Consider the following 12,877-nt stretch of genomic DNA (forward strand, 5'->3'; position numbering starts at 1 on the left):
GCCATTTGAAATTTTCTTCTAGAATGATCATTTTTATCAAGCTTGTATATTTAAGTTCAGTGATTTCACTTAAATTGCAATGATAATTACCTATTAATTGTTATTTAAGTGAAATTACTGAACTTAAATATACAAGTTTGATAAAAATCATCATTAAAGAAGAAAATTTCAAATGGCATTTAGAGGCTTTTGCATCTGAACTCTTCATATATATATATATATATATATATATATGGAATGACTTGTGTGTCAAATGCTAAAATGTTACTTGATCCTATTATTTGAGGATAAAAGAATAAAAAATACATTGGTTTAAAGCGCCAGAACCATGGTTGTTTAAAGAAAAAAATGTTAGAAAATAAAAAATCCTTTGTGAAACTTAAAAACTCTTCTACTTGGAACCTTTATTTGTACAAGTGTGTGCAGAGAACCACCCTTTTCATAAACTGTGGCATCAGACAGATCAAACACAGACTTGTTTATTTTGTACCTGAGTAGGCTACAGCGAACCTGTCCTACGTGCACCAGCATTAAGATCAGATCAGTCCATTTTGCTCTTATTAAAATAATCGATTGTGTTTTGAATTGTGTGTTGCATAAACCACAAATAGAAACCAGTCACCATTTTAAATGTAGGATATGGACTGTTGATCTTGTCACACATTTTAAAGACAGACACTAAACATATTACATGTGGTGTAAAGCAAACAGGACATTCTCACAATTTCTGGGAACAAGTACATTTGACACCTGTTTAACTCACAGCAGCTATCAGCTCAAATTCTCCCTCCCCCACATCCCTGATGGCCTTGGTCAAGCAGCGTTTGGACACAGGCTGGGCAAGACTGACTCACTGCTTCGGTCTAAGGGCTCAATGCCGAGGCTATGGAAACAGTTTCTATCCCAACCCTCAGTTTATTTAGTGTGGAACCTCCGGTATACACCACTTACATTGATAACAATCTGCCTGTAAGCAAAGAGCTTAGGAGACAGCCTCATACAAAACCATGCTCACAAAAAGGCATAAAAACTAGGCTATATAAACACAACTAAGAACACCTGAACATTCATTCATGCAAATCCAACCCAGGTATTCACTTTAGTAGTAGGTTAGTTTATCAGCACTTGGTAGTACTGATATATAAACCGCAACTTATAGTTCACAACTGAGGCCTACACCTTTGTGTTATATTTCAAGATAACTCTATGATTTGCATACTCCACACGGAGGTAACTTTAAAGTCCTGCTCACATTTCCCTTGAGTAAATAAGTCACTCATTAGCAACCACATGCTAAGCGCTAAATTCCAGTCAGGGGAGCTTTTAAGATGTAAACGACAAATGAAAACATTGCTAAAAACCTAATGGGGTGTTTGATGCTTAAGGTGATAAGGAACTTGAGGTGATTACCATGTATACAAATTATTCTGAGTATTAAACAAAAGTTGAATTGCTCAACTAAGGCCCAAAGCTTACAGCTGGCTGACTTCAAGGCTAAATGTAAAAATAGCTGTTTAAACATGGAGGTTTTCTTTGCTGCTCTGCACACCTGATGTTTCTTCACACAGAACAGTGTTTTTAAAAAGAAGGCAAAGTTAAAAAATTTCCACTGAATGTATGCTGATTTGAAGGGTTAGAATGATGTTAGATATGAAAACTACTGATTCATTAAAGGAGTAGTTCACTTTTGAAAAAAACTTTTGCTGATAATTTACTCACCCCCATGTCATCCAAGATGTCCATGTCTTTCTTTCTTCAGTCGAAAAGAAATTAAGGTTTTTGATGAAAACATTCCAGCATTTTTCTCCATATAATGCACTTTACTGGTAACCAATCGGTTCAAGGTCCAAAAGACAGTTTCATTGCAAACTGTTCAAAGGGCTTTAAACAATTCCAGGCGATGAATAAGGGTCTAATCAAGCGAAACGATCACTCGTTTAATAAATAAATAACAAAGTTTAAGTTTTATAAGCTCAAATGGTTGCCTTGCTCTGTTCTGTGATGCACGTTTGTGACTCTCCTGTTCGAACTCGTTCATCAAAATGAACAAATCTTTTTCTGAGTCATTTGGTTCATTCAACAAACGAAACGAACGAATTGACTCGGAAAAAGATTTGTTCATTTTGATGAACCAGTTGCAGTTTGACGAACGTGCATCGCAAATAAAACTTAAACTTTGTTATTTATTTATTCAATGAGCGTTCGTTTAGCTTGATAAGACCCTTATTCATCGTCTGGAATCGTTTAAAGCCCTTTGAACAGTTTGCAGTTTGTACTGAAAGTGTCTTTAGGACCTTGAACCGTTTGGTTCCCACTGAATTCCATTATATGGAGAAAAATCCTGGAATGTTTTTATCAAAAACCTTAATTTCTTTTCGACTGAAGAAAGAAAGACATGGACATCTTGAATGACATGGGGGTGAGTAAATTATCAGCAAAAGTTTTTTGAAAAGTGAACTACTCCTTTAATTGGACCATTCTTCAAAATGAAAGTCCTGTCATTTACTCACCCTCATGTTGTGTCCAGTATGATGGTTTTTTTTTCTACTCATACATCACAAAAGGAGATATTTAGAAGAGATATAATAGGAGATAGGAGATATAATATTATATTATATTACATATGATATCTGTGAGGAAAAAAAACCAAAAGACTTGGTCACCATTCACATTCATTCATTGTATTGAAAAGAGCATCGTGAACATTCATCCCATTCTGTGTAGACCATTTCACAAGATGTAAACAACACTGGTCCAGAAGCACTTCCTGTTTCAGTTTTTTAACACTACAAAAAAGCTGGGATAAAATACAACCAACAGAACATTTAAAACTGAATCAAAAAGTTAAACAAACATCTTTAAGGTTTTCTTTACATGTGAAATAAAGAAAACAGTTACAAACTGAAACAGGAAGTGTTTCTGGACCAGTGTTGTTTACATCTTGTGAAATGGTCTATACTGTCTAATGACAGAGTTTAAATATTTGGTGTGAACTGTTCCAAAAATGATCTGGCGTGCTTCATCTAATTACATTGTGCTAATGGTCTTTGTTTTACTTACTCACAATTCCATAACTATTAAAAAAACAGACCAGTTTCAGTGCTTGAACACATTTTTGATATCCTAATCTCCCCTGAAATATAAGCAAATAGATACGTTTTTTTTTTTTTTTATCTCCCATTGATGTCATACTGCCACTTATGTCATCACAAATGATCTGACTGGTCAGAATAACAGCCAGGAACCAACACATTAAAGCCTGACTCACGCAGCGTCATAAAAGGGTATTGGGGGACAAGTACGTTTTTCCATGACCCAAGAGCAGGCCAGACAAGAGAGGGGGAAAAGTACAGCCTGTTATGTCTGTTTTTGGCTTGAGCAGATGCTACGGAAATGCTCCATCAGTCCACTTCTTTATATCTATCTATCTATCTATCTATCTATCTATCTATCTATCTATCTATCTATCTATCTATCTATCTATCTATCTATCTATCTATCTATCTATCTATCTATCTATCTATCTATCTATCTATCTATCTATCCATCTATTCCAAAAAAAAGTGAATGCTGTAAAATGAACCATTTAGCTCGTGACATTTTGCAGATGCAAACCACTAATAACCACTAATAATGAATCATAATAAAGCATGCTTTTGAGAGAAAATCTGGTAAACACTGACTAATCCTGCAGCTGTAAGGGGATGCCTCGCAGCTTCAGAAGGCATGAATTTGTGCAGTAGGTGTCTCCACCTGCTTTGAAGAGTTGGTTGTTTTTTTGTTAACGCGGATGGTGTCAAAACAGGAAATATTGTCTTGAGCTGTACACACGCCAGCCTCTGTGCATTACTTGGTTGCGGTAAATATTTGTATAGCAACACAAGATCTTCTGTTACAACGCTTATTTTCACAGGAAACCTGTAAAACCCCTTCTCGATCTATCATTAAACACACGGTTCCAGTTGTAAGAAGTTCAGTTGTAAGAGATGCTCAGTGGAAAATAATATTAATGTGTGTTGGTTTCCGCTTCGTCTTTGACATCAACGTCTGAATTTAAATATATCTGAGGGGTAACTCGCTTCTTTGAGGTGAGAGGAGATGTTGGTCTGTAGGAGGAGCATCAAGCTGTACTGTCCTCCAGGTGGAGAGGGAAAATGAAAATGGCTAATGTTTTAGCTGGGATGCTACTAAATGATGCCTCAGAGGGTAAAACAACTTTCAAACTGGATTTCTTCTTAAGTTGAATTACTGAGAAGGAACAATGTTTTCAATTAGAGCAGTCATTCTCAACCTGTTAAGCAGACTCCGGTTTCAGAGACTTTAGATTTTAGGATTTGTTTGTTCAACCAAAACAACTTTTTTTTATTTTGCCAAGTAAGACAACATATTTTGTTGATCCTGGATCAACATTCCTGTCCCAAAATGTAGTCCTTACCCAATCCCTACCCCTTAAACCTACTGTAACCCTACCCATAACTTTTCCCTAAAATCATAGGGTAATGATAGGTGAATAACACTGATTTTTAAGTACTTCACCCTGGTTCTACGCCTAAACTTGACATAAACTGTAAACTTGTCCCTCAAATCTGATTGGTTGGATATCTGATTGGTTGAACAAAGATGCTGATCCTGGAACATGTGGTACTTGGTGAAATCACGTTCACCCTTTATTGGCCTGATTTATTATTTATTATTCCTTTCAGCTGAGGCACTTCAGTTCGCCATTTGTCGGCCAATATATCGGTTATCGACTTTTGAATATAAAGAATTATCGGCCAAAGTTTCATATCAGTGCATCCCTAAAAATCGTTTTAGCTTAAACGTGAAAAAAATATAATCTAAAAAAAAAAGCCATTTTAATAATATTAATAAAATATGCTGATTGATATCTAGTTTAATATGCATCAAAAGTAGTACATTTATGGTTTGGTGTCCATGAACTGGGCTGTTGTGGTAGGCCTACAAGAAAGCATTGGAAACATTGATAAAGAGTTAGGCCTACTGAGTCCCACCATACATCAGTTTTATTAGGAAGTTGATTCGGTATAGCACAAAAAACAAGGGAAGATCAGAATCCTCAGGTAAACATTTTTTACGGATGACTGAACATCCATGCAATCATGTGAAATGCATCAATTATTTTCTCTTGCCTTCTTACTGCAGTGCTTGAATAAATATCGAAGTCATGCATCAGCGAATGCGCACTAGGAAACATTTTCCTGCCGCTGTCACTAAGCAACCTTGAAACGGATGACTCAGAGAGCTGACTCAATAGGTACTGTGACGAAGTCAATCAAGAAACACACACACTCATACACTCGCCATCTGTATGCATAGAGGAAATCTCTCAGTTGAGGTAGAGAACTAATCCCTGCTTCTTTACCTACTGGCTAAACACCTCTGTGTCGATATCTTCTGACAGCCTCCACCCAGTCTTCTCCACACCCTGTAAATAAATACAAGCATACACTTACTCCAACACTTTGTTGAAACAATTACCTTGCAAATACATTAATTAACTAAGCTTTTTTTTTCCTCTTTGATGACGCATCGGGACAATCTGACAATCAATCTGTCACTCACATGATTGCTGCGTCCCAATTCGCTTACTTATACTACGCCCTAAAAGTATGTAATCTTTTTGTGAGGAAAAAGTACATACTTTTGAGTGTGTAGCAAAATAGTAGGCAAGCTTTGGGACATACTATCACGTCATCTTTAACCGACAGCTCTGTCACATTGAATAAATTCATTTTCGTCAGTAGATACTGATAATTAATCACTCAAAGCTCTTTATCTAAACCTCTCTACACGACTCGCGCGTCCTCCGTATCGACTACGTGTCTGTAGTTTTTTAACACTTTTTTACTCGTGTTTGTAGTTCTAACCGAATCCTCGCAACACGCAATGGTTTGTGGGCAATATCAGGCATTACAGTGTGCATCGATCTACACTTCGGATTCTGACCGGAAAAAGTAGACCATCCGGGTCTCTTTGAAACACTAATTTCAACTACGATTTGGGGCGTACTAATTCTATTTTCGAATACTATTTAGGACGGATAGTATGCGAATTGGGACGCAGCAGATGTCACATCAATAGAGTGCAACAGTGCCCACTTTTTCAGCGCCATTGGTTCCGGGAGTATGTTTTCCTTTAATATCTAGCATAGGGATTTCAAAAAAGTCTTCGTTAAAGTGTAATAATCCATGAACCAAACCAATCAGCCATGAGGTGAATCATTAAAAACGTTATTTAAAAAAACATCTGACAAAAATACAAAGGGTACAAGACTGTGTGATGGAAACCGCATTGTGAACAACATAATCAAATGAAAAATGATGGAGAAATATAAAACTACTCATTTAAAAATGTTGATTAGCCTATATGTAGACTAGGCTACATAACAATATGTTTCAGGGTTATTGCAATAAATCCATATTCAAATGTTTAAGTAAGTATTTTGAGAGTGTAGGGCAACCAACTTCATTGCGTAATTTACGGTGCTTCATGGGAGTGGGCGGAGCTAAAGAGTTATTTTACCGCATTTTGCTTGTTTCGACTCTCTGATTGGTAGAATTTTCAATACAGATAATGTTGTTTTTCACCACGATTTCCACTGTTAAACACTATTATTAAGTTAACACTACAACAAAGTTGAAATAATAAAGGCTAAAGGCTTCAACAACCTCATAGCTCACAGTAAGGATGTTTTTAAATGTTTATAAGTTATCGTTGAAAATCAATTTCCCTGTGGAAAACGTTTTTACTTCCAGAACCCGACTACTGCACTCACTATAGCAAACCACTATCCAAACAATTCATGATGGACAAAAACAAGTCTCATTATATATATATATATATATATTTTTTTTTTTTTGAGAAGCCATTTGGACATGCAAACACAATAAGGAAGAAAAGTCTAGGCTATTGCAACTTCTGTTTCATGTCAACGAGGCAAGCTTTTATTTTGTCTTGAAAATGTGGCTATAAACTGAGTGGCTATATAGGTAAGGTAAGTGGCTATAAACTGTAGGACTACAGAGGTTGAAGGGGACAAATGTCATCTCTGAACAGGTAAACTACTCACATGTCTGTTTTTACAGCCAGCCTCATTGTGTTTATAACAGCGTTCTTACAGTATTAACTCTAACTTGTTTTTCAGGCAAAATAATTTTTGTTTTTAATAAAATGTTGTTGTTGGAAGCCTGGTGATGTTGTGTGTCATTTGAAGTCATGTAATCACAGCTTATGTTTTTTTTTTGTTTTGTTTTTTCACTTGTATGGCGAATGTATTTAGACTTCAAAATTCATGTTATATTTCTTTGTGAAGATTATCATGATTAAGATTACCGAAATGATACATAAACTTTCAATCAAGAGCTTATTTTCTGCAATAACAGAAAAGCTTTAGGAAAAACCTTGCTGGATGGGTGGTACTAACTTCCCTGCTGGTAATTTAGTAATTTGCTAATCATCTTCAAGCCGCCACCATCGAAACAAGCGACCAGCAAGCTCGGAAGAAGCTGGCTGTCTTCGCCACCTTCAGCAATCCCTGTCTGCTATGCTATGCGGCGACAGTATACTTTTAAAGCCTTCTCTCTGTGTGTCGCCCCCGCGACACACACACTCTTATATCTAAAAGAGCGCGAGATGTTTTTATAATAATGCTTCGCTCCACCTGCGGCTTGTGCCGGGCCCTGCTCATCACTGGAGACCACCATCTTGTCTGCGCCCTCTCCCTGCGGGCTCGACTTGAGCTCTTCAACAATGCCGCTCCTCCTGTCTCTGCTGGGCTGCGCAAAAAGAAGCGTCCCTCCCAGAGACCACTGGAGACCGACTTGGTGCCCAGAAGCCCACTGGAACCCATCCCTCAAGCTTCTCTCTCACCTTCCCCGCCCCTCCTCTCTGACGTGCAGCTGCTGATTCCCGCCCGCGCCGCTTCAGAGGATGAGGTGGATGATCTGAACATGGACACCGACTTTGACAGCTGCTCTCTCTTGGCATCCGATAGCGAGGGGTGGTCCTGTTCACACTCAGCAGTCCAGGCCAGTCCATACTTGGGCTGACGTTGACTTGGAGCTTCTGCGCCTCCTCACCAAGGCGGTCAAACAACTCTGCCTCGAGAAGTCGGCGTCTGAGGAGCCCGTGGCAAACAGGCTCTACGGATACTTCCTCCATCGCCGCCGTCAAGAGCCCACTTCCAGGACTGTGCCCTTTCTTCCGGAGCTCCACGCCAAACTCTCTAAGTCATGGAGCGCCCCTTTTTCCGCGAAAGTCCGCTCGCATGCCACCTCGACGGTCTCTCAGGTCTCTCAGGAAGGGGTAAATCTCTATTCCTCTGGTGGAAGAAGCAGTGGCAGCGCACCTTTGCTTGCCCTCTGGATGGTATTCAAAAGCTGCCCCTCTAAGGCCTGCAGGACCACTTCAGCCCTTGTCGGCCTCATTTTTGCAGGCTCAAACCTGGCCCAGCTGCCCACTGTATGCTTTCCCCCCGATCTTGCTGTTACCACAGATAATCAAGAGGATCAGGGAAATGGGCCACTCAGTCCTTCTCATAGCCCCACAATGGAATAACCAGACCTGGTTCCCAGAGGTGGTGAGGCTGCCGCTAGAGGTGTGGACTCGTCATGGGCAGGATCCAGCGGGATTTCTATTCACGATATCTGTATGGCGGCAGGCTGGGCCTCCCCCTCTACATTCGTAAGGTTCTATAACCTGGAAGTTCCCGCCTTGCAGGCAAGACTTTTGTCAGTTTAAAGGGGATGTGTATGTTCTGCCCAGTTGTCATGTGCAGGCCACTCTCATTTCAGCGAAGCGAGCCTCGTCGTATGTAAGCCTGGCCGCCGTTGTTCTGCATGTTTGTTCTTACTAATCTCATGTAGTGGATGCTTGGCGCGCACAACGTTGACAATGGGTTCCCATTGCGTAAGCAACTAACGCAATAAGACCTGATGTAACCTCAGTTCTCTCTAGAAGAGGGAACGAGTATTGCGTAACCTGCGGTGCTTGCACCGTGGGCTTATTCACTTCAGTCAATTAAAACCAGAGTTCAGCCTGTTGAGCCCCTCTTTTATATACATTGGCCACGCCCACTTTGGCGGCTGTGAAGCACCCTCACTGGGCATGACGTCACGCTGGGCTCACTGATAGCCTGCTGCAGGACAGCCAATGAGCACACTTACCCAGTCTGCTATGGTCTGCTGTCCGCCGCACTGCATTGACAATAAATACAAAATTAAGGATCTTTTTGGCTTCATGACTTCAGACTTCATGACTTTACCCGTAACGTAAGCAACTTGCACAATACTCGTTCCCTCTTCTAGAGAGAACCGAGGTTACATTAGGTAACCGAGTATGATTTCTGTCCTCAATGGACAGCAACACAACTGACACTTTGACGCTTCAAAAAGTTCATAAAAAGATTGTAAAACTAATCCATATTAACTGAGCAGTTTAGTCCAGTTTAGTTTCTGAAGAGACACTTTATATGATGACAAGATTGAATTTAGGCTTTTATTCACATATAAACATTCATCAACTCACACGTCAGTTGTGGTAAACGGAAGCTCAATCACGTTTGTTTGATGTGCGAGAACCAATGAGATTCATTCTGCAGTGTGCAGTTTGAGCTTCCACAAGAACCAATGAGGTTTGTTCACGAGTGTCAATGGCTCTGGGTTGAGCTTCTGTTTGTTTGCAAATGAATGTTTATTTTTTTAATAAAACCCTAAATTCATTCTGTTGATCATATAAGCGATTAAGTCTCTTCAGAAAATTTTGACTAAACTGCTTATATGGATTTGTTTTACAATCTCTTGATGAACTTTTTGAAACATTAAAGTGTCAGTGTCAGATTTTAAAGATGTCAGAACATCCTCTCAGTTCTCACGCATTCGTCGTGGCAGTCTTGTGAACTCATGTCAGAAGCCCAAGAAAATGAATAGTTGAACAAATTTGTTATTATATTTTATTTTTTGTGCACAAAAGGTATTATAGTTGCTTGATAAACTTAAGGTTGAGGCACTGTACAGTAACTTGGACTATTTTAACAGCAGATGCAATTACCTTGGCTTGCAGCCGATGAATGAGTGAGCCATCTCTCAGATTTAATTAAAAATATTTCAATTTGTGTTCCGAAGATGAACAAAAGTCTTAGGGGTTGGAACGATAGATATCTATATAAAGGCTGGATATCTCGGCCGCGCTGCTGGCCAATGGAGGTCGACGTCAGCACCTGGCGGCCATCTTGTCACAGGCAGCTCGCTCACTGGTAACATTGTTTTAATGGTGCATGTACTTTTTAAATCACCGTAACTTGCTCAACTTTCTACCGATTTTCAAACGGTCTGGTTTGTTATAAACGGCAGAGATGTAGTTATGCAGAGAATAAGTGTATAAATAAATAATCATCCAGAATTATAGCCACGTTAATAACGTTTGTAAGAAACCAAACCATTTGTAAATCCGTCAAGATTTCAACGAGATAAGAGTAGGCTATTTCTTACATCCTGTCTGTGACAAGATGGCCGCCAGTGATGATGATAAATTCTCCGCCGTGAGACAGCTAGCCTTTATAGATATCTATGGTTGGAACAACATGAGGGTGAGTAATGGTGCGTTCACGTGCTATGGTTATGGTAAATACCAAAAGAAAAATGCACATGACCACCCCCAGACAGCAAACTGACATTGAATCAACGTGGAAACGACGTCTCTCATGACATTGAAACAACGTTGATTTGCTCATCGAATTAACGTTGAACCAACGTCAGACGCGGCATTCTTCAAAGCTAAATGAAATCGAAAATTGGTTTGCTTTCATAACGTTGAAACAACGCGTTGATTTCAAGTTGATTTTCCGTTAGTTTTGAAAGAATGACGCATCTGACGTTGGTTCAACGTTAATTCGATGAGCAAAACAATGTCAGATCAACGTTGTTTCGATGTCATATTTCCACGTTGATTCAATGTCAGTTTGCTATCTGGGCCCCCTCATGTGGTATTTTCCACTGGGCAGCTTGTAGAATATTTTGATGCATGAGTTGCCGAGATGAGATAACCTTTGACCCTTTCAAAATGGCGGACAGCAACGTGAGAGTTGTGAATGGTAAAATATATGTACTATTCATGATCTAGAAAATATACAGCATATTATTTACCCTTTGAGTTTTGATGAATCATTTTCTTGCTGTAGCAGATGACTTAACCAATCTAAATAGTTTAAGCTTGTTTCCACCACTGAATAAAAAAATATAATAAATAATTGTGACTTTTTATCTCACAATTCTGACTTTTTTTCTCACAATTGCGAGTTTATATCTCACAATTCTGACTTTATTTCTCAGAATTGCGTGATATAAAGTCGCAATTGCGAGTTGTAAAGTCAGAATTGTGTGTTATAAAGTCAGAATTGCGAGTTATAAAGTCAGAATTGCGTGATATAAAGTCGCAATTCTGAGAAAAAAAAGACAGAAGTGTGACTTTTTTTTCACAATTGCGAGTTTACATCTCGCAATTCTGACTTTATAACACATAATTGCGAGTTTATATGTCGAAATTCTGACATCTTTTCTCAGAATTGTGAGATATAAACTCGCAATTGCGACTTATTAGGCCAATTCTAAGGGGAAAAAAGACTAAATTTTTTTCCCCCTCAGAATAGTTTAAATCTCACAATTCATATCATGCATTTCTGACTTTATAACACGCAATTGCGACTTTATATCTCGCAATTCTGACTTTATAACTTGCAATTTTGACTTTATATCTTGCAATTCTGACTTTATAACTCAATTCTGACTTCATATCTCGCAATTCTGACTTTATATCACGCAATTCTGACTTTATATCTCGCAATTCTGACTTGATATCACGCAATTCTGACTTTATAACTCAGTGCGATTTTATATCACGCAATTCGGACTTTTTATCTCGCAATTGTGAGGAAAAAAAGTCAGAATTGTGAGATAAAAAGTCGCAACTATTAGGCTAACTTTATTTTTTTATTCAGTGGCGGAAACAAGCTTCCATAGGTATAACACTAAACAGCAATCAGTGGCTAAACAAAATAACAGCATTTGCTCAAACGAAATTCCACAAAGACTCCAGATTCACCTCATGACTTTTTGCTCTTTTTCATGGACGTAACAAATACAGATCAGGTCCTGGAATTGGGCGTGGCGACCTCTGCTGGACATTAGAGAAAACACAACCTCAATTTGAACTGTACACCCAGTGGCCATATTTAAATATATAAGAACTAAAAGTCTTTATTTATATAAATAATATATTTCAGAGTCAGTAATGCTGTAAGGCTTTATTATGGGTCTTGCAGAACAGAACATAATTGCCATGTGTCACCCATTTATTATTGCCCAGACACCAACATAGATCCGGCCTACATCTGGCACGCGTTAAATCCACATGTACCAGATGTGGCCCGAATCTGGGCCTACACTATGTTGCTGTCTGGGTGTATACTAATAAGATATTTCGATTATGCAGATACAAGACATGAATTTAGCCAAATACCACAAATTCCAAGGCATATTTGCACTGCAGATAAGGATGAGGGAAGCTCAGTCCCTGAGGACACATGCACAGGATGCCCAAGGTGCTCCTCTGGCAACAAAATCACTGATGCTGGAGTATTACTCAACTCACTCATTCAGCATCAGGATATTGTTCCCAGCTGGCAACAGATATACGCATGCACACACTTCCATCAGGCCCGAGCGTGGTGAGGAGCAAACATGCAGCTGGTAGTTCAATCAGATGCGTGACAAGAAGGTAAAGGGAGCCTCAGGTTTCTTCACCGGTAGTTTCGTACTTGTCATAGTTTTGCTCCAAGCTTCTGAAACTGAAGAAGACCCGT

The sequence above is a fragment of the Pimephales promelas genome, chromosome 17, assembly GCF_988280905.1.
Source record: "Pimephales promelas chromosome 17, fPimPro1.hap1.1, whole genome shotgun sequence".
Classification (NCBI taxonomy): domain Eukaryota; kingdom Metazoa; phylum Chordata; class Actinopteri; order Cypriniformes; family Leuciscidae; genus Pimephales; species Pimephales promelas.